The sequence below is a fragment of the Lampris incognitus genome, chromosome 2, assembly GCF_029633865.1.
Source record: "Lampris incognitus isolate fLamInc1 chromosome 2, fLamInc1.hap2, whole genome shotgun sequence".
NCBI classification, from domain to species: domain Eukaryota; kingdom Metazoa; phylum Chordata; class Actinopteri; order Lampriformes; family Lampridae; genus Lampris; species Lampris incognitus.
Window position 1 is genome coordinate 54,207,853 of NC_079212.1, and position 27,697 is coordinate 54,235,549.

The following is a 27,697-nucleotide window of genomic DNA, read 5'->3' on the forward strand; positions in this document are numbered from 1 at the left end:
CATGCTCTGACAGGTCTCTGGGAAAAATCAGGATATCATCCAGGTAAACAAAAACGAAACGATCCAACATGTCACATAGGACGTCATTGACCAGACTCTGGAAGACAGCTGGGGCATTAGTGAGACCAAATGTCATCACCAGATATTCAAAATGCCCCAGGGGGGTGTTGAAGGCAGTCTTCCATTCATCTCCGTCTCGAACCCGGACCAGGTGGTAAGCATTGCAGGGGTCTAGTTTAGTGAACACTGTGGCTCCCTGGAGAGAATCAAAAGCGGAAGTCATGAGGGGCAGAGGGTACTTATTCTTGACTGTGATGTTATTGAGGCCTCTATAGTCAATACACGGCCGGAGGGTCTTGTCCTTCTTGGCCACAAAAAAGAACCCCGCACCAAGGGGTGATGATGACGGGCGAATAAGACCAGCAGCCAAGGAGTCCTTGATGTACCTCTCCATGGACTCCCGCTCAGGCTTGGAGAGGCTATATAGGCGGCTGCTGGGGAGGGGAGCGCCCGGCAGCAGGTCAATAGCGCAGTCATAGGGGCAATGAGGAGGCAGGGAGAGAGCTTGCTGCTTGTTGAACACGGCTTGGAGGTCATGGTACTCTGGAGGCACCAGTGACAGGTCAGAGGTCTCAGAGCTTGACACCTGACAGGGGACAGACTGAGGCAGAGCAGACTGGAGGCATATGGCATGACAGACGGGACTCCAACTTGAAATTCTGGCCAATGACCAATCAATATGGGGACTATGCTTAACCAGCCAGGGATGACCAAGTATAATGGGAACAAAGGGAGAATTGATAACGAAAAAGCTTAACTCCTCTTGATGGTTTCCCGACAACAAGAGGCGCACAGGCTCGGTCTTAGAGGTTATCCGGGCCAGGAGACGTCCATCCAGGGCATTAGCTTCAAGAGGTTGGTCCAGACTCACAGTGGCAAGACTTAGCTGCTTCACAACACTTGCATCCAAAAAGCTTTCATCAGCTCCAGAGTCAATTAAAGCCAAAAGTTTAGTGGACCGACCTTTAAAACTGATGGTAGCTTGCAACTGGGTACGTGGACGAGGAGACAGAGGGCAGACAGTTGGGCTCACGAGGATCCTCCCCCTCCCTCGTGAGCCTGCTAGTTTGATGGAACGGTGAGGGCAGGAGGTGAGAAAGTGACCAGGCTGACCACAACACAAGCAGCTGTTCTCGGTGATGCGGCGTTGACGCTCCTCCGGGTTGAGCCGGAAGCGGCCGAGTTGCATCGGCTCCGAAGCTGGGGAAGAGTCACGCCTCGGGCTTTCTCGGAGGACGGCAACCTCAGTCGAGCGAGCTCGGCCCCCAGAGTTTGGAGGTGTGGCCCGTGGTAAGTTGTTGTGACCAGGAAAGCGGCGCATCCTCTCTCGCCTCTGCTCCCGGAGAGGGCTGTCCACACGAATGGCCAGGGTAACCAATTCCTCCAACCCTCCAGGCTCGGGGTAGGAAACCAATTCGTCCTTTATGGATTCGCTTAGCCCATTGGAAAAGCCGGCCTAGAGGGACTCGTTGTTCCATCCGCTCTCCACTGATAGCGCACGGAACTCAACTGAGTAGTCAGCGACGCTGTGGGAACCCTGGCGGAGAGAGATCAGTCTTTTTGACGCATCCTTTCCCCGCACGGATGGTCAAAAACCTGGCGAAAAGCAGTGGTGAACTCAGCGTAGGATTAGGAAGTGGAGGCCCGCATCTCCCACACCGCTGTAGCCCAATCCGGGGCGCTTCCCTGGAGAAGACCCATGATGTAAGCGACTTTGGCTCCATCCGTGGAATATGACTGGGGCTGCTGGTTAAACACGATCTCACACTACATCAAAAAAGGGCGACAAAGTCCAAAATCTCCATTATACTTATCGGGCGGGGCAACCCATGGTTCCTTAGCCGAAGTTGATGGCGCTGGGGGTGGCGGAGCTGGAGGGGCGGATCCCGGGCTAGCGGAGGCACTAAGTTGGGTCTGGATTCCGGAGATCTTTGAGCTGAGCCCACGGAGGGTGTCAGCCATCCCCTGTAGCACCTGGCTGTGCTGGCCGAGGACCGATTCCTGGTTGGCTACAGCCTGGCAGACCGTGGCCAGGTCTGTGGTGGAATGGTCTGCTGGGTCCATAGTGGCTGGAACGTACTGTCACGTATCGGGAAGGAACCCAAAAGCAGACGGGACAACCAGGTAAGGGAAGAATCCAGTCTTTATTGAAGTGACCGATCTCGGGGGTAGAGCAGGAGGTGGCTCTGTGGCAGTTAGGCAGGCAGGCAGAAGTCTATGAATGGCGACGTTCCAGCGAAGACTGGTCCATAGTGGAGGCCTTTTAAGGGTGAGGGCGATTGCCGGGGTGAAGGGGGGGTCAGCAGGTGTCAGCTGGTGTAGCAGGTGTCAGCTGGCATAGCAGGTGTCAGCTGGTGTAGCAGGTGTCAGCTGGTGTAGCAGGTGTCAAGGGCGATCGCTTTGATTACAAGGGCGAGAGGCTGTGACACTCTCTCACCAACAGGCTCCGTCGACTCAACATAATGCATCAGCTGAAAAGCTGCCAACAGGGGTCCGACTACTGCCGACGGTGCGGGACACACTGCAAAAACTAGGGTCACATACGCTCACCGACAGCCTGGCATTGGCCATTGGCCTGATGTGTCAGGGCCCTTAGACAGCCGGTGTCCTTCTCCTCTCTTCTACCGGCTGCTGCACTGTTTGTGCGTCTTCCTGGCTTTGACAAACGCGCAGTTAGGATAACCACACTTACCCAGGACCTGTTTAATGTGGGATTTCCCCCCTTCCCCGGCCGCTGTGTCAGTGGGGACGTTGTCAGCTCGGTGGTCCAGCGTCCTGATGACTCCTAGTTTGTGCCCCAGTGTATGATGGGAGTCAAACCTGAAGTACTGATCAGTATGTGTTGGTTTACGGTAAACACAAACAATCAAATGTCCCCCATCACCAGAGGTAGGTGGAGTAAGCAAAACCTGTACTCAAAAGTATTGTTACTTTATAATAATGACTCAAGTAGAAGTAAAAGTACTCATCAAAATAACGACTGGAGTATGAGTACAAAAGAATCTCATAAAATGACGACTCAAGTAGTGAGTAACTTCACATGATGATTGATCACATGTACAATGTATCACAGCATCATTATGCCCAAAGTAAAACTGTAACCTGTCTAGTAAACACAACACAAAACCTGTCTAGTAAACACAACACAAAACCTGTCTAGTAAACACAACACAAAACCTGTCTAGTAAACACCATCTAGTAAACACTGTGCTGCTAACTCTCAAACAAGCCCCGCAGCTGAGGCGAGGATGAACAGGACGTCACTCAATGGTCGAAAATGTCTTTATTTTTAACCAACAGGTTACGAACCTTGAAAAAGAAAACACACAAAATACAAACATACATCATTCAAGTACCCTCAACTCAAAGCTAACACACAATATAACTCACTCACTCTTGCAATCACTCACCAGTCCGTCCTCGTCCCGTCATACTAAAGAGTCCCCGCTCTGAAGCTGTATTAACTTTCTTGACGTCACCCCCAGAACGTAAATCAGCCAATCACAGCAGCTCCCTAACTGAGACCCCGGATGCACGCATTTCTCGCCAATAGAATTTCGCAATAAAAGTCCTTATCAAGCACACAGAAATCACATACAATCGGAACTGGAATAAATCTCATCATTATTATCCATACTCAGATTCACTTATGTAACTAACAATTCAAACAATGTTACAATTTAACTACATGTAAACGAAATAACTTTCACAAGTTTGTACTTAAACTAAACAAAAATCTCTGACTAAACACAACTCAAATCCAACCACCCCATAGAAAGTAACACACCTCCCACTTGGTCTACTGGACTCTAGACCTAAGGAGACCACACTAATAATCACCGCTTTCTCTTTGGTGGTGTTTCTTCGGTTAACTCTTTAATTTCTTCTTTAAGTCTTTAACGACCCCGGAGCCAGGTCCCCCCGAAGAGGCACGGCCAGCATCACAGGGTCGCTCGCTGCCAGCAGGGTGCTTATCCATGCTCCATACGGAACCAGTGGCACTCCCGTCTCTCCTGTGGTCTGGACCCTTCCATAGCACAACAGTAGTCCTGACATCTCTTCTCTGACGACTACAAGCCTGTTCAATGTAGACTCAGGGAAAGCTACCCCCTCTTGGGCTGCCAAGCATAGGTCCCAAAAGGCAGCTCTGACCTCCCCCACATCGATAACTGGCTTGCCCACCTTCTCTCTCGAGTGCTTAGCCTCCCACTCTGCTCTCTCCATGGCTTCCCGCGAATCATCCGTCTCTTAACAGCTCGGCGAACCCAACCGATCACCCCACAGAGCTTGGCCAAGCTACTGAACTTTTCAGGCTCAACCAGATCAACGATAGCCGCGCCCCAGAGCCTCTCCTTGTTTTCAATCTCAGCAGAGGTCGACTCTTCCTCCTTCACCGTGTGCACAGGAGCCTCGTCAGTCCCATCCAGACGCCCCTGGACAGGATTTGCCGTCTTCTTCCACTGGGCTCTAGTGAAAGCCACTGTGAATGCCCTCCGCTGGAGCTTACTCACAGCCTCTCTGGTGCTGGCCGCCACCCCCGCCGCAGACTTCATGGGACACTCTTCTACCAGCCTCAGTTGGAACTCAGGACCCTTTTGCCAAATGGAGCCCTCACCCAGGTCTTCTAGGGGACCTCCTCGGGTGATGAGGTCGGCGACGTTCAGATCTCCTGAGATCCACCACCAGTCAGCTACTGGCCCAGCCTTCTGAAACTCCCCGACCCTGTTCGCGAATAACGTCCGATACCCGTAACTCTCCCTCTGGATAGCTCCCAGGATAGTCTGGCTGTCTACGAAGTGGAACCATCTCTCCACCTCAAGTCGACCCTGCCTCTCCCAGAACCCTCTCAGCCTGGCAGCGAAGACGGCGCCGCAGAACTCTGCTTTGACCCCGTCGCCCTTCTGGTCAAGGGGCGCCAGCTTGGCCTTTGACTCAACAAGGCGGATGTCCGCCTCTGTAGACGTCTCCCACCTCAGGTACAGAACAGCTCCGAAGGCGTCATCACTCCCATCTGAAAACGTGATGCCCCACGGCCTCCCCCTCCATCCAGGAAGAGTAAGGCTCCTTTCAAAACTGATTTGACGAAGCCGCACATACTCTTCAAAAAGCTTGATGGCATCTGCCCAGAGGTCTGTCAGAAGGGGACTGTCCCACGTGTCTTTCTTGGAGTCTCCTCCCCCAGTCTCCTGGAAGGCTCTCCTTACCAAGATGGCCCCTCTCGCTTTGGCTGGGGTAGCTACACCAACAGGGTCGTAGAGCCCTGCTACCTGGCTTAGGAGCTCCCGTCTGGTCTGAGGGTTTAGCGTTTTCTCCTTGATCTCCTTCTCTGAGAGGTTGACCCCCGTCCTCATCTTCTGCTTTCTTTTGGAGACGTTGATTGAAACCATCAGGAAGAGTCTGTCGCTGTCCACGTAGTATCCGACACCAAGAGCCTTGTTGTCTTCCTGCCCTAGCTGGTTGGGCAACACCAGGGTTCCGGACTCTGGACTTGGGCTTTTAACAGCTTGCCCAACCTGACTACCCTCGCACCTCCCACTCTGACCGGACCAAACCCACGGTTTGAGCGAGAAGCCTCCGGCCCAGAGTATCTCCTCCACTCCTCTGGTGATCTTGTCCAGCTTCCTTGGGTCATTGTGGGACGTGAAAATGTCGTCCACATAGCTTTCCTCTTCAAGCACTCTTCTCTCGTCGCTCATGTGAGAGAACCTGGGCAGTCTCGCGGTTTCCCTCATGGCCAACTGCGCTATGCATCCCGCTGGCCTGTCTCCAATATTGACCCGAGTGATAGCGAAGTCTCTGATCTCTTCCTCGAGTGAGTCCCTCCAGAGGAACTGATGAAGGTGAACCTCTCTTTCGTTCAGCCACACAGAATTGTACATCTTCTTGATGTCTCCGATGGCCGCATGCTCTCCTGCTCAGAACCTGAGCAGAACCGCCTGGATTGGGTTTAGCACATCCGGACCCTTCAGCAGGATGTTGTTCATGCTCGTCCCTTTGAACTCTTGGCTACTGTTCCAGACGAGCCGCACTGGCGTGGTGACAGAGTGAGGGTTCGGTGCGATTAGGTGACTTACGTACCAAACTGGCCCTCTCCAACTGTTGACTGTGTCCTTCTTTAACTCGATGGCTGCTCCTCTTTCCACCATCTCGTGTACTTGGGCTGCGTAAGCAGCTCTCCACAATGGGTCCTTCATGAGGCGCTTTTCGGTTCTCAAGAATGTCGCTTCCACCACTTTCCTGTCATTTGGAAGTGAAGCCGGGTCTTCAGTCCAGGGGTCCCGCGTTCCAGTGCGGTGAGTCACTGTGGTCGTCAGTAGCCACATAGGTCAGGCCTTCCTTGATCTTTTCTAGTTCCTTCCCCTCAGCTAGAGTCATTTCCTTCCCCCCTGGCTGGCATTTCCCGCACTGGCATCCTCCACACTTCGGCTCACAGGCAGCTCCGATGCTGTCCCATTTCCACCACTCAAGAACTTCCTTGCTGGTTGTGGCCATGTTCCTGATCTCCTCACCACTCTCTTGCTCCAGGCCCAGCGTTTCCTCTCTGGAGCTATTTGGCTCTCTGGAAATCTCTTCGAGCTTGATCACTTTTGCTCTCATTGAGCGTGCAAAATGTGTCTGAGTTGTGAATGGATACCTTCACCTCTTCGAACAGATCAGGGTGCGCTCCCCCCACAGTCTTGCCCAGTGGGCCGTCCCACAACACCAGGTCTCCCACTGTCTTCATCCGCTGCGGAGCAAGCCTACCCTCTCAGTGGCTGATTAAGAGTTCGATTTTCTTTGGCCTGACCAGTTCCTCTGTCTTGACCTCCGGGAAGAACTTCTTGAGCTGCCGCGGGCTAACGACATGGTCTGCTTGTGCGATCTCGTCCAGTCCATAACAGACGATGTGGTGGGGACTCCACTCATTCTCTGAAGTCCACATTCTGACTTTGAGCAAGTACCTTTTTGTCTGGACTCTTACTTTCATTCCACCAACTCCATGCACGACCAGCATTACCTTCTCTCCTTTCAGTCGGAGTCTGTTGGCGGCTTGGTGGGTAATGTAATTAGTGTCAGACGCAAGGTCCATCAGGGTCTCAATAGTTTTTCCTCCATTGGTTGTGACCTCCATGATCATCATAAGCACTGGATGCTCTGTCAAACCCCTTTCTTCAAGGAGACCATCACCGTTTGTGCTCGCTCTCATTGACGCTGTTGTCTTGTTGGTAAATGCCCTTATTACCCTTTCCGCTACTTCAGGGGAGACATCAGCTAGGGCCTTCTCTTGTTCTTTTGAGAGCCTTCCTGCCTTTGTGTCTCTCTTTCCCCCTTCTTGCTCTTCCCTCTTTTTCTCATCACTTTTGTGCCCTCCTTCCACGGAGCACAAGAGGTAGTGGTGGTCTGAGCCGTCTCTTTTCTGGCAGCACTTCTTCTTGCAGAGGAACCTGTTACTACATTCTCCATCCGCACCATGGGATGCCAAGCATCTCCTGCAGGCTCCATTCCTTTCGATGACGTCTTTCTTTTCGGCTAGGCTGAGCCCTTTGAACTTCTCGCAGAAGAAGATCCTGCCTCCGTGTTTCTCATCTCCACACACGCTGCACTCCTCTTTTGCCAAATTCCTTCCTGTGGCCCTTGTGAACGCCCTCCTTTCCGGTTTGCTCGATTTCTCAGGCTCTTCTGACACTCTTAACTGCTCCAGCCTTTCGAAAACCGCTTCTTGCTCCTTTAGGAACTTTAAGAGAGCATTAAAGCGACCATCAGCGGTGACACCGTTCTCGGGTTTGGTTTCGAATTTGAGCCAGTCCATCTTCACACTGTCAGGTAGTTTGCTCTCTATAGTTTCCATTGCCAGCGGATTCTTTATGGCATCAGTATTTCCGAGATCCGTCAGATCGGTCAGGGCCTTCTCCACAGCTTGAATCAGATCAATTGTCTTTCTTGGTTGGTTTCCTTTCACCGCTGGAAACTTCTCCAACTCCCTGATTATCTGAATCGCGATGGTAGTCTTGTTCCCAAACCGGTTCTCTAGGACCCTGAACATTTCTCCTGCAGTATCATAGCTCGAAAGTCTGAGGTCTTTGGCGATTTTTTCTTCCACGCTGTCTAGGAGCTGGAATTTTTTCACTTCCGGTGACTCTGACGGATCTCCCTGCCTCTGCAGACTTTCCCAGTCTCTTCGCCATCGGTGGAAGTCTCTCATGCAACCGCTGAATGTCGGTAGTCTTGTTGGTTGGAGGCGCACTCTCGGTTTGGCTGCTGCTTGCGTGCCTCCCGCTCCCAGGCTTGCCATACTGGCGCTATGTGCTTCCTCCCATGCTTTCCGCTGAGCCTTAGCTAGCTCAGCACGCTCTTCTTCGGCAGCTTCTGCCATCCTTTGCTGAGCTTCAGCAGCCTTTTTCCTGGCCTCCGCAGCCCTCTCCTCAGACTCGGCGCTAACTTCGGCAGCCTTTAGCCTGGCCTCAGCGGCTCTCTTCTCAGTCTCGGCGATCTCATCGGCCTTCTTTTTCCTGGCCCTGCCGAATTCTGCCAACCACCTGATCCAGAGCTCGTTTCTCTTGTCCTCCAGCACCCGAAGCCGCTTACTCATGTCGCACGTAACACCTTCAGGGATCCACTCTTCCCAGACAGCCAGCAGATTTTCTGCCTTGGCGATGAGACCTTCCAAGAGTGCGTTTTGCTCCTTACCGTTGCTGTAGGTTACTCCTTTCAGGCTGACTCCTTCAGCGCTTTCATAGCTTCTTTCTGCCCGTCCAATGGCAGATATCAGCTCGGTCTCCGCATATCTCGACCAAAGGCTGGACTTGACTGCCCGTCTCACCTCTTCAACTTTGAGCACACACTCTCTGGTTACTCTCTCTATGTCTGCTTTGAGCCGCCCATCCAGTGCCTCCGTGTCATCGTTCGCTTCAGCTAGCAAGCCAGCCTCATAGTCATCATTTGCAGAAAGAACCCTTTTTGCATCATCAGAAAATGATTTCCACTCAACTTTCAGCTCATCTCGAACCATGGTTGTTGCCATTCTAAGGATGTAGTTGGCTCTTTTCGTGAACGCCGTCTTCACTTTGGTCCTCTCTTTCTTTAGTGATTCCATTTTTATTGATTTACCTTGGATGCTAAGCCCTGAGCGTACCTGTATCTCCTTTTCTAACTCAAAGTCTTTCGCCCTCTCTAGCTGCCTACACTAGCTCAGAATCTTCTGCCCTGACTAGCTCAGCCTGACTAGTCTTCAGCGGCGTTACCGGGCTCACCAGGGGTCCCCCCGGGGATACCGCCCAAAATAGAAAACAACACAAATAAATAAAGTGGGGAAGGTCTCACCTTCCCCCGCCGGCTTGCTACCCAGGTACGCTCAAAACTAAGCTAAAGCTTAGGCCATTAATTTAGACGGCTGCTAAATGTGATCACTGGCATCAGCAGGTAGCTGTTTAGTTAACCAGCTCCTATTCTACTGGCTGGGCTAGCTTTCCTTGCTAGCTCACGTCAGCTTTTGTTATGGTAATTACGTTAGCTTCCGATGCTAACTCACGTTAGCTTTCCCTTGCTAACGCTCATAATTGCTAGCTAGCACACTAGCTTCATAGCCTACTAGCTGTGCTTACTTTAGCTAGCAGCGTTAGCTTCCTAAACTGCTAGCTGAGCCCTTACTTTAGTTAGCTACACGGACCTGAGCTAGCATGCTAGCTACAAACGGGTACGTTGTTGAAAGGGAAATTTCACCACCTGCTCGCTGACCCTAGTGGCCTTATGTGCGGGTTTATTACGTTTACACCAACAACATGGATACCACAACCTTTCTCTTCCAGGCGACGGTTCAGCAACTCTTCTGCCGTCGTGGTGGTTCGTAACTGTGCTGCTAACTCTCAAACAAGCCCCGCAGCTGAGGCGAGGATGATCAGGACGTCACTCAATGGTCGAAAATTTCTTTATTTTTAACCAACAGGTTACGAACCTTGAAAAAGAAAACACACAAAATACAAACATACATCATTCAAGTACCCTCAATTCAAAGCTAACACACAATATAACTCACTCACTCTTGCAATCACTCACCAGTCCGTCCTCGTCCCGTCATACTAAAGAGTCCCCGCTCTGAAGCTGTATTAACTTTCTTGACGTCACCCCCAGAACGTAAATCAGCCAATCACAGCAGCTCCCTAACTGAGACCCCGGATGCACGCATTTCTCGCCAATAGAATTTCGCAATAAAAGTCCTTATCAAGCACACAGAAATCACATACAATCGGAACTGGAATAAATCTCATTATTATTATCAATACTCAGATTCACTTATGTAACTAACAATTCAAACAATGTTACAATTTAACTACATGTAAACGAAATAACTTTCACAAGTTTGTACTTAAACTAAACAAAAATCTCTGACTAAACACAACTCAAATCCAACCACCCCATAGAAAGTAACACAAACACAACACAAAACCTGTCTAGTAAACACAACACAAAACCTGTCTAGTAAACACAACACAAAACCTGTCTAGTAAACACCATCTAGTAAACACAGCACAAAACCTGTCTAGTAAACACAACAGAAAACCTGTCTAGTAAACACAATCTAGTAAACACAACACAAAACCTGTCTAGTAAACACAACACAAAACCTGTCTAGTAAACACAACACAAAACCTGTCTAGTAAACACAACACAAAACCTGTCAGTAAACACAACATAAAACCTGGCAGTTACCCAACATCATGAAGCCCAAAAAGACCATTAAACTGGTTCAGATGCGTGTCCACCAGGGGGGTGTTCCAGAAAGCGGGTTATGTGAAAACTCCGAGTAGGTTAACCCTGAGATGAGGGAAACTCGGTGTTATCCGTTCCACACAGAGAGGCAAATGAAACGCTGAGTAAGTCACCATGGTAACAGACTCTGTGAATCTAACCTGCTCGCTGGCAGGTTTTCTATAAGAAACCCTGAGTTTCTACCTGTCTCCTCCTACCGGAAGCACGCTACCAGACAGGGATTGTCCGTTTATTCGTAATCCCATCGACATTGAGGCACAATTGATTCGAAATGCTTTACGTCGTGAGAGAGTCTTCCGGCCCAGATCGGATGTCCTGTCATTCCCAGAGGAATGTCTTTTGGAACGCTACTGCTTTTCATCTGACAGCAGAATTTATCTGAATAACATTCTCCGGCCACACATCAGCAACCTCACTCACCGCGGACGTGCGCTCACATCAGAGCAGATTGTGTGCACAGCCCTGCGTTTCTACGCAAATGGTAGTTTTCTGTACAATATTGGGGACGCAGAACGTTTGGGTAAAGCAACAGCGTGTAGAGCCGTAAGGAAAGTCACCCTCGCACTGAAACGCCTGTTCCCAGTGATGGTAGACAGTGTTCCCCGGACACAACCCAGTGAGAAATGTCAAAGAGGAAGTCCACAGGATTGCAGGTGACTGATGTAGAAATCATATCCAGTATTCTATCATTTTAAAATTATGATACACACTCTGCTGCGACCTCAGAGTGGGTTCAGTAGCTTACTTAGCTGTCATTTTGCAGGGCTCCCAGATGTGATTGGGTGCATGGATGGGACACACATTCCCATCACTGCTCCTGCTGAACATGAAGGGGACTATGTGAATAGAAAATCCTTTCACAGCATCAATGTCCAGGTATATGACCGACCATCTTAAAAAAGATGTACATGAACATGTATACATAACAATACACTGCAACTCATGCCCTTCTCTGCACTGTGAAGATCATATGTGATGCCTGCTACATAATCACACATGTAGAAGCCAAGTGGCCCGGCTCCGTACAGGATTCCCGGATCTATCGGGAGTGTAGCCTGAGCAACAGATTCGCACGTGGTAAGGAAGCTAAAGCTTTATACAAATGTTCTTTATCTCCCTTTTCATTGCACTCAAATATGTCCTCTATAATTACAGGAGAGTTTGATGTCTACCTGCTGGGGGATAGAGGCTATCCATGCCAGCCCTCTCTGATGACCCCTTACCCTCACCCTGAGCCGGGGCCCCAACAACGTTTTCATGCGGCCCACTGCAGGACTAGAGCCTGGGTTGAGATGGCCATAGGCATTCTCAAATCTCGGTTCCAGTGCCTGCGTAAGCTCAGGGTCACCCCAGAGAGGGCATGCGACATCATTGTGGCGGCATGTCTTGTTCTCCATAATATTGTAATTATTAGAGGGGAGCAACACCCTGCTGAACAAATGAATGACCCTGAGGATGACCATCCCATACACCCTGCAGATGTCCAGGATGGAAGGGCTGTAAGGGACAGAATTACCAGAAGTGACTTTTCTGATGAAAACAGTCACATAAAGACAAATAAGTCATATCTGTTTTGCTCTTCTTTATCCCCTAAAAGTAGAAAAGCAACAGTTAGCGTTTGTAATACAGCTCCAATCATTAACATGTTTCACCTGTGACAATGCACCCACCTCAACTGGCGGTCCAGTAACAGCATTTCAAGGTCAGTTTTTCTGATCTGGCGCTCCAGATAGACCATTTCCTTTTCTGTCTTTGCAATAGTCCTCATTAGGTGGACTCTATATAACTCCTTTGCTGGTAACTGGGAAACATATGGACGACATTTACATCCTACAGTTCGACATGCAGATTTAACATGGTATTGACCGAAAAGCTCACCGTGTCAAGCTGTGCTGTGGAAGTTGATGGACCCTCCTCGTGATGCCCAGCCATGTTCTGTTGAAGCACAAGAATGTGCTAGTTGTCCATTATTTCTGCTCATCACTTCAGTATACATGTCCAACTCCACATTCCACTCGACATGTATAAGGAATGTGAATGGGTAGAGAACTGCTGGTAGCTATACATAATATTAAGACATACTTCTGTAGGTCTCTCTGGATCTCTCCCTGTGGCAGCAGACAGCGTTTCTTCATCCTCCTCCTCCTCCTCCTCCTCCTGTGATGCTGGAAAAGATACTGTTTCAGAATACTCTAAACTACCATCTGAGGCAAGATCTGAGTATGGAACACTTACAGATGCAGGGTGCTCAATTGTCTCGGTAGTCAGAGGCTGGACGAGGCAGATGACACCATCCACAACTGTTTGGGGGGGGGTGGTATGTGATATATATACACTACCGTTCAAAAGTTTGGGATCACCCAAACAATTTTGTGTTTTCCATGAAAAGTCACACTTATTCACCACCATATGTTGTGAAATGAATAGAAAATAGAGTCAAGACATTGACAAGGTTAGAAATAATGATTTGTATTTGAAATAAGATTTTTTTTACATCAAACTTTGCTTTCGTCAAAGAATCCTCCATTTGCAGCAATTACAGCATTGCAGACCTTTGGCATTCTAGCTGTTAATTTGTTGAGGTAATCTGGAGAAATTGCACCCCACGCTTCCAGAAGCAGCTCCCACAAGTTGGATTGGTTGGATGGGCACTTCTTTGAGCAGATTGAGTTTCTGGAGCATCACATTTGTGGGGTCAATTAAACGCTCAAAATGGCCAGAAAAAGAGAACTTTCATCTGAAACTCGACAGTCTATTCTTGTTCTTAGAAATGAAGGCTATTCCATGCGAGAAATTGCTAAGAAATTGAAGATTTCCTACACCGGTGTGTACTACTCCCTTCAGAGGACAGCACAAACAGGCTCTAACCAGAGTAGAAAAAGAAGTGGGAGGCCGCGTTGCACAACTGAGCAAGAAGATAAGTACATTAGAGTCTCTAGTTTGAGAAACAGACGCCTCACAGGTCCCCAACTGGCATCTTCATTGAATAGTACCTGTTAGAGCCTGCTTGTGCTGTCCTCTGAAGGGAGTAGTACACACCGGTGTAGGAAATCTTCAATTTCTTAGCAATTTCTCGCATGGAATAGCCTTCATTTCTAAGAACAAGAATAGACTGTCGAGTTTCAGATGAAAGTTCTCTTTTTCTGGCCATTTTGAGCGTTTAATTGACCCCACAAATGTGATGCTCCAGAAACTCAATCTGCTCAAAGAAGTGCCCATCCAACCAATCCAACTTGTGGGAGCTGCTTCTGGAAGCGTGGGGTGCAATTTCTCCAGATTACCTCAACAAATTAACAGCTAGAATGCCAAAGGTCTGCAATGCTGTAATTGCTGCAAATGGAGGATTCTTTGACGAAAGCAAAGTTTGATGTAAAAAAAATCTTATTTCAAATACAAATTATTATTTCTAACCTTGTCAATGTCTTGACTCTATTTTCTATTCATTTCACAACATATGGTGGTGAATAAGTGTGACTTTTCATGGAAAACACAAAATTGTTTGGGTGATCCCAAACTTTTGAACGGTAGTGTATATATATATATATATATACACACACACACACACACATATTATATATATATAGGTGTATACTTGCATTTGATGTAGGCACTTGTGTCCTGAGGGGTGACTGGCTCAGATGAGCTTCCCCCTGGATGCCTTCAGCCACCGGTCGGCTACAATGTTGGCTGAGGGCCAGCTCCTCAGCCCCTGTCAGAGGTGGTGGTGGTGGCCCTCCACCCGTTTTTTGGGCCTCTGCCTTCTTTCTGTTGGCTGAGCAGGACTCAAATGTTATTTTGTTAAAATTAGTATTTCATTGAGTGTTCATGTACACATCGTCACATTATAAAAGACTCCGATATAATAAAAGATGTGTAAACATTGTAAGTGTTAGTCTACTAAGTGGGATATTAAGAGAGGACGCGTTCAACCAACATTTTGTTAGGGGTTTAAATTACTACTTGAAGTAGCCACTGAATGAATATTTGTTTTGTTTAATAGCCAACGTCAATTTAAGAAATGAAATTAAAATCAAAGTGAGGTGCAATCATATCCTAGCAAAACATGCCTTACCGTTCTGAATGCTGTTTTTATATTTCATTTTTAGCTGCTTCCAAGTGCGCCCTTCTCCTGTTGGATTGCACCTAAATGAAAATCAGATGTTATACCCATCTATTATTTATACCTGTATGCTACGATCTTAAGTACGGTTAATGTTAAGTCAGTGGAGTAGAGCATTCAGCCTGACGCGTCGACTCGGGCAGCAGGGTTCTCCCAGGTGGCCGTGCCTCCCTCCCTCCTTCCCTGCTGCTGCAGTGGCGCCGCTGCTTTCACGGCGGAATATATATTCATAGTCACCATAGGCCTGCATTAACACCTCCAACTCAATCGGGGTGAAATAACTCGCTCGTTTCCTGTCAGTTGCCATGGTGACTCATGGTATCGGGGCTCCATTAATGATGGTTTTTTATTGTGCTTGTGCACGCGCGTAACTAAGGTCAACATACTCAGAGTGGATTGAACTAATTCAGATGGGCTGTTCTGGAGCCGGATACTCGGAGTTTCCCATCTCACAGGAAGTCAACTCAGAGTTCAGGGATAGACTCACAGTTTGTTGGACCTCCTTTCTGGAAAAACCCCCTCTTGTTATGTATTTGCTCACTTCTTTACTCTATTTTATTCTGCTTTTTTTTTTTTTACTCATCTAAATTTTTTTGTTTCTTTTGTTTCCTTTTTTTGTGTTTATATTTAACCCAGGTGTGCCCTGTGTGATGGTCTGGCAGCCTGTCCAGGGTGTCTCCCCGCCTGCCCCCTGGTGGCTGCTGGGATAGACTCCAGCATCCCCGCCACCCTGACAGCAGGACGAGCAGTTTGAAGAACGGCTGGATGGATGGATGTGCTTTTTAACCTACTGTAACGTGGTGTAATTGTGTTCTGAGCAGGGGCCTGCGGGGCGGGGCAGGGGTAGATAGAGGGGAGCAGGATGTGGGTAAATGGGATGTGGTATTTAACGTACTGTAACGTGGTGTAATTGTGTTCTGAGCAGGGGCCTGTGGGGCGGGGCAGGGGTAGATAGAGGGGAGCAGGATGTGGGTAAATGGGATGTGGTATTTAACCTACTGTAACGTGGTGTAATTGTGTGCTGAGCAGGGGCCTGCGGGGCGGGGCAGGGGTAGATAGAGGGGAGCAAGATGTGGGTAAATGGGATGTGGTATTTAACCTACTGTAACGTGGTGTAATTGTGTTCTGAGCAGGGGCCTGCGGGGTGGGGCAGGGGTAGATAGAGGGGAGCAGGATGTGGGTAAATGGGATGTGGGGGTGTTAAAAATATCACAGAGTTGTAGTCCACAGTGGTGTAGCGGTCTAAGCATCGGCTTTGTGTCGATGCAGTTGCCCACTGGGGACCAGGGTTCACGCCCCGGTCTCGTCAGATCCGACTATGGCCGGACTCGATGAAGCAGCAATCATTGGCAGCGCTGTCTTCGGGAGGGGGGCGGAGTCGGCTTGTGTTCGTCACATGAATGCGTCTCTGTGTGTGTCGGAAAAAACAGTGGTTCGGCCTGGATTCACGTTGTCATGAAAGTGGCGAGGCGTCTCCTTCGAGACTGCCGGCCGGAGAGACGCAGTTGGCGAATGCACGCAGTACGAGGGTCGGTGTTTGAATTAAAATAGGGATCGATTGGCCACTAAATTGGGAGAAAAAAGGGAAAAATCAGAAATAAATTTAAAAGTATCACAGTCTTTCAACTGTAATTGTTCAGTTTGATTTGTTTTCCTTGTAAAAAATTAATAATAATAAAAAAATAAAAAAAATTTACCAAATAACATAAATTAAGGCAATTTTGCCACAGGTTAGTTTCATGAATCTTCCAAACTAGCTTAATGGTAATAACATCACTTCCATTTTTTTTCTTTACATAAATCTTTTGAAACCAAACTCACAACACTGTTCATTCTCCTAACACTTAACCGGTCCTGTTCATTTATGTTGGCCCATTGGTGTGTGTCTGAACCTGTGTGTGTGTGTGTGTGTGTGTGTGTGTGTGTGTGTGTGTGTGTGTGAGTGTGTTTCAGAGGCTGAACATTGATTCTGTCTTAAAGCATCACTCAGTAAGGTGACTGTTGAGCTTCAGACTCTCCAGATGTTTGCCTTCAAGTGGGGATCTTCTGGCAGTGAACAGAAGGCCTGCAGGACTAAAAGTCTCTCACATGCTGCGGATGCTGGGAGACTTGGGTTGATCTTGACTGACAACTTCTGGATTTGAGGAAAAGAATGCAAAAGATCCATACCTCCTGAGGCTGGACATGAAAGGTCTCCAGTCTGGGAGTTTCCTGACATCATGGATGTGAAGAAGTCATCTTCATCAGAGTGACTGTTTGAGCAGGTATCAAATCAGAAGTGAGGTGACTTTTGATGTAGTCAAGCCCTGTGGCAAAAAAAATAAAAAAAAATAAAAAAAATAAAAAAGGTATTTTTATCTGGACATTCTTCTGTAACTTGCAACTGATAATACAAACCATGAAGCCTAACCTGTACACAGATTAGTAGTCTAAATCAAAGCCAGCTGACTCCCTCTTGAGTTAACAGATACAGCAGGCCCTGAGTTTTGGTAGAATAGCTGCAGCAATCAGCTCAGGGTCTTTCATGCTATCTCCAAAACGCTTCTGCATCCCCTGTTGTAGGGCTTCAAGGGGTGGTCCACAGACTTTGCAAGTTGGCTCCAGCCTCATCAGCTTCTCCTGCAGCAGGTGCAGCATTGGCAGCAGGAGACCCATATGTACAGATGATTCCCCTTGAAGAATGCTCAGGGCCAGGCAACTGGCTTCACCACAGCAGCATATTCATTCAAAAAGCCCATTCCAGCTGGATTGAGCCTATAAATAAAATTATTAGGCAATATCAGAGACATACACTACCGTTCAAAAGTTTGGGATCACCCAAACAATTTTGTGTTTTCCATGAAAAGTCACACTTATTCACCACCATATGTTGTGAAATGAATAGAAAATAGAATCAAGACATTGACAAGGTTAGAAATAATGATTTGTATTTGAAATAAGATTTTTTTTACATCAAACTTTGCTTTCGTCAAAGAATCCTCCATTTGCAGCAATTACAGCATTGCAGACCTTTGGCATTCTAGCTGTTAATTTGTTGAGGTAATCTGGAGAAATTGCACCCCACGCTTCCAGAAGCAGCTCCCACAAGTTGGATTGGTTGGATGGGCACTTCTTTGAGCAGATTGAGTTTCTGGAGCATCACATTTGTGGGGTCAATTAAACGCTCAAAATGGCCAGAAAAAGAGAACTTTCATCTGAAACTCGACAGTCTATTCTTGTTCTTAGAAATGAAGGCTATTCCATGCGAGAAATTGCTAAGAAATTGAAGATTTCCTACACCGGTGTGTACTACTCCCTTCAGAGGACAGCACAAACAGGCTCTAACCAGAGTAGAAAAAGAAGTGGGAGGCCGCGTTGCACAACTGAGCAAGAAGATAAGTACATTAGAGTCTCTAGTTTGAGAAACAGACGCCTCACAGGTCCCCAACTGGCATCTTCATTAAATAGTACCTGTTAGAGCCTGTTTGTGCTGTCCTCTGAAGGGAGTAGTACACACCGGTGTAGGAAATCTTCAATTTCTTAGCAATTTCTCGCATGGAATAGCCTTCATTTCTAAGAACAAGAATAGACTGTCGAGTTTCAGATGAAAGTTCTCTTTTTCTGGCCATTTTGAGCGTTTAATTGACCCCACAAATGTGATGCTCCAGAAACTCAATCTGCTCAAAGAAGTGCCCATCCAACCAATCCAACTTGTGGGAGCTGCTTCTGGAAGCGTGGGGTGCAATTTCTCCAGATTACCTCAACAAATTAACAGCTAGAATGCCAAAGGTCTGCAATGCTGTAATTGCTGCAAATGGAGGATTCTTTGACGAAAGCAAAGTTTGATGTAAAAAAAATCTTATTTCAAATACAAATCATTATTTCTAACCTTGTCAATGTCTTGACTCTATTTTCTATTCATTTCACAACATATGGTGGTGAATAAGTGTGACTTTTCATGGAAAACACGAAATTGTTTGGGTGATCCCAAACTTTTGAACGGTAGTGTAACTTTCACACAACCATATAAAATAATTTTGTTGTGGGCATGGACAGGCTAAAATGGTGTGCTTCATTACTCTTTAAAAGCACAGTATGTAAATGTATGTATTTTCTAAATTAATTCAACCACCCTCTACTGGTCCATTCTTAATATCAGTTGCAAGGTCAATAGATGCATGGCTGGATTAATCCACCAGGGGGCCCCGGGGCATGCACGTCCATTGCGCCCCCCCCCCCCCCCCCGTCAGATAGGCACGTGGTAGTCTGCAGCCCTCCCTGGATCAGCAGAGGGTGGATTAGGGTAATTGGTCAAGTACAATTAGGGAGAAAAGAGGGGAAAAATATAAAAAAAAATCAAAAATCAAAATCAACTTATTGGGAAACAACACTTGTGAATCCATGTTGCTGTGATAATGGTTATTGGCACATTTGAGCAAGTAAATAAACATACTGTATGTTTACCAAATCATGTGAATTTCTGACAACTTTACATCACACTCCAGTTTCAAATGCCATGGTGGACCTGCTGGTTTTGCTCCACAAAGTATGACATTTAGCAAAAGCGGACCGAGAGAGCCTCTTGTATGTTTTGCTGCCAGCCTCTGCAGCATTGGCATCAGTGGTGGACACAAGATTCGGGAGATGGCATGCACACTTATGATGCCTTGGAAGTTGATATTCCAAGCCATTGTTATTATTTAAAACAGCACAGACATCTTGATACTCTAAGTCTTCAAAAGGACTTCCATCTTCTGGAGCATTTTCCTCCATTTCCTCGCTGGTTTCTTCTGCGCTCTCCCCATAAACTCTAAAGGCCTTCAGGAAATTTGATCCACTGTCAGCTGTTGTCCTAGTCACCTTTTCCCTGATTTCATACTCTGAATGTATTTCCTCTAATGGACAAGGACATCAAATGTGTGGGAGCCTTTCATGCATCTGCAAGCCAGCACAGCAGAGCACCTAGCTAAAGAGATCTGGTCTCTCCAATGACAAGTGACACCTAAGTAAATACATTTGTCTGGCAGTCCAGCAATCTGTGGCGGTAGCAATGTGGTTCACAGAACTCAATGTTTTAATTATCAAGTCCTTCTTGGGCTGTGCAGCTTCCTGAATTTTCAAGCACAATGTCTTCCTTGTCATTACTGTGCACTGAGGTTGCAAAGTTTCTATCATAGTCTTGAATGACGGTACCTCAGTCAGAGAAAACGGTTGGCTGGCTTCACATATGAAACTGAGCAATACCTTGCCAAATGTTGCCTGCATCATTTGTGGGATAGAGAGGGAAATGCACAGATCTTTGCATTCTTCATAGGAGGTTCATCAGTAGGGGAGGAATTCCACTTTCTACTGGACTGTATGAAGTCTGTATAGGCTTTCGGCTTGTTGGGGTGAACCCTCTATTGAATAGAAGAAGATATTTCTGTATAAGGCTACAATTTCTGCATTAGAAATAAAATCAACATAAAGACAAGCCTTAACATAAAGCCAAGCCTCCAATAGAAGAGCCATTCTATCTTATATGCTAAGTAAAATTGTGTGCTTGGATGCACTACTGAAATATCAGCAGTGCAACAGACATTCATTACAAACTCATCTAAAGTTGGCAACACCTTGTCTTTCAGTGATTTTCTCTCTAACTTTACATTTACTTTAAAAGGGTGTGCAGGGTTGTAGCTAAGAATTCTGAGCCCCCATGTTCCATTACCAAAGGGTGGGTTGTGGCTAACAACCTTTTTTGAGTTTATTTCATAACATAAAGCAACCAGTAAGAATGTCTCTCCGCTGTTGTTATTTGGGGACGTTAGAATATGAAACGAAGAAATTAGACAGAGTACAAGGAGATGCAGCGTAAAGCGAAGAGAGAGGTGGCAAAGGCAAAGGAAAAGGTGTATGGTGAGTTGTATGACAGGTTAGACACTAAGGAAGGACTAAAGGACTTGTACTGATTGGCTAGAGAGAGGGACCAAGCTGCGTAGGATGTGCAGCAGGTAAGGGCGATCAAGGATAGAGATGGAAATGTGCTGACAAGTGAGGAGAGTGTGCTGAGAAGGTGGAAGGAGTACTTTGAGGGGATGATGAATGAAGAAAATGAGAGAGAGAGAAGGTTGGATGATGTAGGGATAGTGAATCAGGAAGTGCGGTGGATTAGCAAGGAGGAAGTGAGGGCAGCTATGGAGAGGATGAAGAGTGGAAAGGTAGTTGGTCCTGATGACATACCTGTGGAGGCATGGAGATGTTTAGGAGAGATGGCAGTGGAGTTTTTAACTAGATTGTTTAACACAATCTTGGAAAGTGAGAGAATGCCTGAGGAGTGGAGAAGAAGCATACTGGTACCGATCTTAAAGAACAAGGGCGATGTACAGAACTGTAGCAACTACAGAGGTATAAAGTTGATCAGCCACAGCATGAAAATATGAGAAAGAGTAATCGAAGCCAAGTTAAGAGGAGAGGTGATGATCAGCGAGCAGCAGTATGGTTTCATGCCAGGAAAGAGCACCACAGATGTGATGTTTGCTTTGAGAATGTTGATGGAGAAGTATAGAGAAGACCAGAAGGAGTTACATTGTGTCTTTGTGGATTTAGAGAAAGCATATGACAGGGTGCTGAGAGAGGAGGTGTGGTATTGTATGAGGAAGTCAGGAGTTACAGAGAAGTATGTAGGAGTGGTGCAGGATATGTATGAGGGCAGTGTCACTATGGTGAGGTGCGTGGTTGGAATGACAGATGGGGTGGAGGTGGGATTACATCAAGGATCGGCTCGGAGTTCTTTCTTGTTTGCAATGGTGATGGACAGGTTGATGGACAAGATCAGGCAGGAGTCTCCATGTACTATGATGCTTGCGGATGACAGTGTGATCTGTAGCGAGAGTAGGGAGCAGGTTGAGGAGAGCCTGGAGAGGTGGAGGTATGCACTGGAGAGAAGAGGAATGAAAGTCAGTAGGAGCAAGACAGAATACATATGCGTGAATGAGAGGGAGGACAGCGGAATGGTGAGGATGCGAGGAGTGGAGATGACGAAGGCATATGAGTTTAAATACTTGGGGTCTGTAATAAACCCTTTTGGTGTTTATCATTAAAATAATCCAATGTCGTCTTAGGATGTTCGTTTTGTTAACCTTTACTTAGTGTAACTCAAGCACTAAATTCACGTATCAGTCGCCGTTCTGCCCACGTCCAACCCCCTTCACGGCTATACCGCTCTGCTTTACGTCACTCACACTGTCGCAATCAAGCCTACCATTACATACATCTCCCCCTTTAAGCTCTTTCCCCTCTCACCATAGTGCAACTGCTCAACATTTAATTAACAGTGAAGCACATTCTGGCTCACTACAACACATGAAGTAACCTGAACTAGAACATTACATTTCTAGCCCCATAACCCCCCCCCTTTTCTCATTAGTTTTTTTTTCAGAAGTCCAGTCTCTTGACTGGTTTACTGACTCTGCCAGACCTGGTCCGTATCAGTCCATCAGTGTCTTTGGGTCTACTCCCACTCATAGTGGAGCCGATAAAAGCAAAATTTGAGTGTAATTGTGCAAATTATGATACAAGCATGAGATTTGGTTTATTTCTTCTCCAGAGGCTTCGGATCAAATCTGTCTGATTGGCCACTCGAAAATCCAAGATGGCGGCCATTTTTCAAGATGGCTGTCAAATTAGCCTCCAAAATTGCTTTTTTTATATTAATGTGTGTAGTTTTTCGGTTTGATTGATCTTGGTGTCGATTCCTATGTTTTCAAGCCTGTTGGGTTGGATTTTGTGATTTTTATATAGCAACAAATTTTATATAACAAATTAATCAGTCACATCGGTATCTGAGTATAAGATTTACATCGATATGAAAACTTTTAATTACAGAAAATAATCCAGAAAAAAATGCTTAAGAAAATTTACAAATGGTGTCATCACAGTTTGCCCAGCAGAGGGCACTCTGCAGCACATTTGGCTGAGTAGGCTACGCATCATAGCTGAGCAGACAGTGGTGTGGAGTCAAGCTGTCTTCATGGTAAGTAACTAACTAATAGTAATGCATTTCTGAAATTGATAAACAATGACCCTATATTTTCCTTAACTCTAATATACCCCTGTCCCTGACAAACATCATGTCACTCATGATTATCCCATCTTTTTGCTATATTAGCTACATTAGCAAGGTAGATGTCTGCAGCATATGTGACTGAGTAGACTACGCATCACAGCTGAGCAGACAGTGCTGTGGAGTCAAGTTGTGTCTTCATGGGTACTACTAGTAGCTAACTAGTAGTAATGCATAGCTGGTAAGTTAATAAACAATGACCCCATAATTTTCCCTTAACTAATTTTATAATATATAACCTTGTCCCTGATAATCTTCATGTCATTCATGCTTACCCCATCTGTTTGCCATGTTAGCAAGGTAGCTAGTAGTAGCTTATATAAAGAATATTGGCAGATATATTGGTGTAAGAAACAATGATTTTTTCAACATTCGTATCATCATCGGCCGCAAAAATTGAACAGACTATTTTTATAGACTATATTTTCTCAGTTGCAGGGTGGTAAAAGGATCAACCTTTGAAATTAAATGTCAGACCAGCCATGGATGTGAGCTCTACTAGTAAATCAAGGACCACTGACTGGACCAAGTGTTGCATATGTCAACTAGATAAGAAGGAAGATCAAAGTCTCCCCAGACCAATCCTGTCAAAAAAGGAGATGATGGGTATGTGACCTTGGCAAGGAATATTCCTCGGTTTCAATCCCTTCATCAACTACCAATCGGTATAGACCCTGCAAGACTTGACGAAGGTGGAGGGATAGAGGAAACCTTGAGACAAAACAAGGCACACTATCATGAGAGTTGCAGGCTCCTGTTTGACAACAAAAATTTACAAAGAGCTGAAAAAAGATCAACCCCAGCAGCTACTAGCAATGAGGGCGGTAGAAGCAAGATCACACGAAAGGCCCAAGAGAAAAAAAAACACCAGAGTGTTTTCTGTGTGAGATTAAAGGAGGTGAGCTAAGAGAAGCAATGACAATGAAAGTGAATATAAGAATAAATGAATGTGCAAGAACACTCAATGATGGAAAACTCCTTGCCAAACTGAGTGGCGGAGATGTCATACCACAAGAACTGAAGTATCATCCTGCCTGCTTGGTGGCTCTGTATAACAAAGAACGAGACTACTTAAGGGTCCAAGAGCAAGAGAAAGCACAGGAGCACTGGAAGGAAGCATATCCAATTGCCTTCTCTGAACTGGTCACTCACATCAGTGAAATAAAAGCTGCCAGTGATGGTACAGATCCACCCAGTTTCAGGCTTGCTGATCTGACCACGCTTTACAAGCAGAGGCTGGAGCAGCTGGGTGTTGAATCACCTCAGGTTCATGCTACTTGACTGAAGGACCGGCTGCTTTGTCACATCCCCGAGCTGCAAGCTCCTCACCAAGGACGAAATGTCATGCTGGCTTTTGCGAAAGATATGGGCTCAATGCTTGCACAAGCATCCAAGTATGGTGAAGCAATCCATCTGGCGAAAGCTGCTGGGATGATTAGACGAGTCATGCTTAATCATAAGTCACATTCCAGCAGCATGTTTAACAATGCAGACCTAGAACAGGCTGTACCACCATCACTTTTGCAATTTGTATGCATGATCGAACATGGTGCAGACATCAAGTCCCAACTCCAACATGGAGCATCGAAGTCAGACCTTGCTATATCACAGCTCTTGCAGTTCAACTGCTCTGCCAAGTACAAAGAAGGAAAAGAAGTCCACAGGCATTCCAAGGACCGTGAGACACCTTTTGCTGTCTATGTTGGCATGTCTGTGTTTGCCAAAACCAGAAAGAGAAAACTCATTGATATGCTCCATGGGAATGGGCTCAGCATATCATATGACAGAGTCCTAGAAATCTCAGCTCAGCTGGGAGAAGCGGTTGTAGCCCAGTACGTGGAAGATGGAGTCGTCTGTCCACCAGTCTTGAGAAAGCAGTTGTTCACTACAGCAGCTGTGGACAACATCGACCATAATCCGTCCGCGACCACAGCTCAAACATCCTTCCATGGTACAAGTGTGTCCATTCTTCAACATCCAAGCCCTGAATATGCTGGTGAAGAACGTGAAGTACTCAAACTGAATTCAGACGTGAAGACGAAGACAGTTCCAGAGCTTCCAGAAGCATACACCAATGTCAAGCTTACATTACAAAGAATCCCAACCCTCCTCCAGTAGTATGCCATTCCTTCCCAGCACCTCAGTCAATTCAGTCACACTTGAAGGAAGAATATTCCTGGTTGGAAGAGGTGTTCCTCACTGAGGATGTGGCAGATGCAGTCTCCATCACATGGTCAGCCCACCATGTAACACAGAAGAGGAGCAAGCCATTTGAAGTGAGCATTTCAGCACTAATGCCCCTCATGCGAGACCAGGCTCACTCTGTTGCAACCATCAAGCATGTCCTGGAGAAGATTTGTGATACAGTGGCTTTCCTGAACCGAAGGCAGACCCCTGTTGTTGCTGCTGACCAACCTTTATATGCTATAGCGAAGCAAATCCAGTGGATGTGGCCTGAATTTGGAGAAGACAAGTGTTTGATCATGTTTGGTGGACTTCATATAGAAATGGCTGCACTCAGATCACTAGGAACACTACTGCAGGACAGTGGTTGGACCAGTTCCATTGTGAGGCAGGAGTGGCCTCATCTGGAACAGCAGAGTCTTTCCTGTCTGCCTCAAGTGTTACCAGGACAAGACAAGCCCATCAGATCACAGCATGCAGCCTGTACAAACTAATGAAGGAAGCATACCATGACTACTGCTCTGCTGAGTCTGGCCGATCAGATCTTACCTTTGAAGACTGGTGTCAACAATGGAAGCTAGAGTCCACAGTTCCAGTTCTGGAGTCTGGTGCTGGACATGGAGCTCACCATTTTCACCCTGATCCGCTCATTCAGAGAATGAGACTTCAACTTGTATCGTGAAGCACTCTCAGAACTGGCCCCTTACTTCTTTGCGAACAACAATGCCAATTATGCACGATGGATCCCAGTTCACCTCTGAGACATGATGTCCCTTGAGCAACAACATCCAGAATTGGCCAGGGAGTTTCACAAGGGCAACTTTGTAGTTCGCAAGTCGAGAAGAGAATTATCAGGCCTGGCAATCGACCAAGCCCATGAGAAAAATAATTCAGTCATCAAAGGGGATGAAGGAGCCATTGGATCTACATAAGACCCGGTAGCACTTCGTAGGTGGATGGTAGCTGGACCTGAAGTGAGTCGTCTAGTAGCTGGATACGAGGCTGTGTCAGGTGTGAAAGATGCAAACAATGACAGCAGACATCATGAGCAGACACTGGGTGTCCAGAGATCTTTCTTTGAGAAGGTGAAAGCACTCTCTGAAGTGTTGTAGGAAGAGTCAGCTGACCTACTAGTGGTAGACACAAAGAATGTTGCAGACCCAGCTCTTGCTGAAATGGTTGGTACACATCACCAGCGGGGCAAAGATCAGTTCCAGTCATTCATGAAGGGGCTAGAGAATAAAGATGAATGTTCATTCTATCATCCAATCAAGAAGAATACAGTTTCTTTCTTTCAACAAGTCTTAAAGCAACCTGGGGGCAGTTCTAAGGAGAAGGTGCTGAAAGATGACTGTCAGTTGTTCTCACGACTCTTCATCTCATGCCAGAACAGGCAGTGTGACTTGCAGGAATTCTTCAAGCATGAGAACCAGTCATCTCCTGCATCTCTCAGTGACAGTGGCAAGCTTCATACATGTCAGAAGTCACAGCTGGCTGAAATTCTTCAAGCACAAGTGAACATCCCAGACAATGAACCAAGGGGAGACACAGTCATCATAGATGGTTCAGCACTAATCAATGCCCTACCTCCACGCACCTCAAAGACATCATCCAGAAAGTGGAATCCTGTGGTGCCAAGTACAAAAGGGTGGACATAGTGTTTGATGTGTACAAGACATCGTCTGAAATCTGAAACCAGGTCAAAAAGGGGGCAAGGAATGAGAAGAAGAGTGACAGGAACAAGTAAGACCCCAAATAACTGGAGAAGCTTTCTTCGAGATGACAGCAACAAGACTGAGCTGTTTCACTTCCTTGCAGACAAGATCCGTGAAGCACAGACAACAAGCACACTCATTTTAACAAAAGGAGAAGATGCCATTAGCAACACAAGGAAGCCCCTCGATGCTCTGTCTCCATGCTGTCATGAAGAAGCTGACACGCAAATATTTGTTCATGGCAGGGATGCAAAAACAGATGGTAGCAAATCCCTCATCAAGGCTAATGACACAGACATCCTCATCATTGCAGTATCTGTACTGCCATCCTTACAGGAACTTGGTCTTGAGAACATGTGGATTGCCTTTCGCCAAGGAGCCAATGTTCGATGGATTCCAGTTCATGAGGTAGTTTCTGCAATAGGGCCTGAAAAAGCTAGTGGAATACCATATTTTCATGCATTCACTGTTGTGTCTGCCTTCCGCGTTTAAGGGAAGAAGATGGCATGGCAGACTTGGAACATCTGTGATCAGGTTTCTGAAACCTTCACCAATCTCAGCTAGCATCCAACATCAGTTAGTGATCTTGATCTGCAACATCTGGAGAGATTTGTTGTCCTGATGTATGATAGATCAAGTGCAGCCACTGGTGTGGATGAAGCAAGACCGTACAACTCAATTCCACCAACACGTGCTGGGATCATCTGGGGCCAGGCTACCATCTCCAGGCCAGACACCAGCAGTCCTGCTGACTGGGGGTGGACACAGAAAGGAGAGACATGGCAGATATGT

General features: G+C 46.7%; 1 pseudogene; it reads left to right on the plus strand.

Annotated features, from left to right (window-relative positions):
- The first annotated feature begins 10,754 nt into the window (after positions 1-10,754).
- On the plus strand, positions 10,755-27,469 carry LOC130130354 (putative nuclease HARBI1; annotated as a pseudogene).
- The last annotated feature ends 228 nt before the right edge of the window (positions 27,470-27,697 follow it).